Source organism: Leptidea sinapis, chromosome 30 (genome assembly GCF_905404315.1).
Source record: "Leptidea sinapis chromosome 30, ilLepSina1.1, whole genome shotgun sequence".
NCBI lineage: Eukaryota > Metazoa > Arthropoda > Insecta > Lepidoptera > Pieridae > Leptidea > Leptidea sinapis.
In genome coordinates this window covers 6,676,945-6,678,162 of record NC_066294.1, presented here as the reverse complement: position 1 = coordinate 6,678,162, position 1,218 = coordinate 6,676,945, and the positions used below count along the sequence as shown (strand labels likewise).

General features: G+C 36.5%; 1 non-coding gene across 1 annotated transcript; it reads right to left on the bottom strand.

Annotated features, from left to right (window-relative positions):
• Window positions 1-729: 729 nt before the first annotated feature.
• Window positions 730-803, bottom strand: Trnas-aga (transfer RNA serine (anticodon AGA)). The gene has a single exon. It is a non-coding gene; the product is annotated as a tRNA-Ser (tRNA).
• Window positions 804-1,218: the final 415 nt, after the last annotated feature.

The window sequence follows — 1,218 nt, the reverse complement described above, 5'->3', positions numbered from 1 at the left end:
AAAACCAATGCACACTCCTGAGCTGCAGCCAGATTCTACTACCGGACAATACGCCAAAATGCCAAATTCCACCCGTTTCATATTGACGTCTGGCATTCTATAATCGCTCAGCCACTTTATAGAATCAATTACCGAGTGCAATTTTGCAAAGTAAAAACAAGCAACGGATCTCTTCATCCTGGTATCGCAGATGTCCATGGCAGGTTTCCTCACCTCTTCTCAGCACGTGAGACTCTCGCATATTAATAACCTCATATATATAATAAAAAAAACTAGGATATCAAAACATAGCTGATAAAAAACCTTTAAACAATAATGAACACCAAATAACTGTATCTAACTATTAGAAGATTAGAAAATCCATAGCTAATAGAACGAAGAACGAGACACCTAGATTAAAATATTGCCTAACAGAGTTTTTACTAAAGTATTAAATTGCGATTTGAATCCGTGACATAAGTGGTAAATTTCGTTAAATGAATATTATCATGTACCGTAATGAAAAAGCGTGCGATTTGGACACTTTGAAACAAGAAAACTATTTAATGGTCGATTTGAAGTGGAACCAAGTGGGTCACTGTTGTTATTGAGACATAAGGAAGGATATTAGGAAATTGACCTGAGATGTCGCTCTTGTAAATCTAAACAATATGTTAAGTTTTTTTAAAGTGATAACCCTCACTTCTAGGATTAATACACTATTTGTGTAATTTGAAAAACAAATTTTTATGAACGATGCGGGATTCGAACCCACGACCTCCGGCGTTCTGTGCCGGTGCTCTAACCAACTGAGCTAACCGTTCGAGTACCGCCTCGTTATAAAATTCTGTTTGCTTTGTTCAACTCTCAGGTTGTGGCTTCATCTACAGGATCTACTTTACAGTTGATAACCTGCTCAACCCCGATATTTGCATATTAGGAAATTGACTTAAGATGTCGCTCTTGTAAATCTAAACAATATGTTAAGTTTTTTTTAAAGTGGTAACCCTCACTTCTAGGATTAATACACAAATAAAATTTGAAAAACAAAATTTTATGAACGATGCGGGATTCGAACCCACGACCTCTGGCGTTCCGTGCCGGTGCTCCAACCAAAGGGTTATCACTTTAGAAAAACGTAACATATTGCTTAGATTTATAAGGAAGGATATTACTAGGAAATCGTAGGGAAACTGTTTTTTCTTTAACTTACGAACGTTGATGAATTAAGAGCTACCT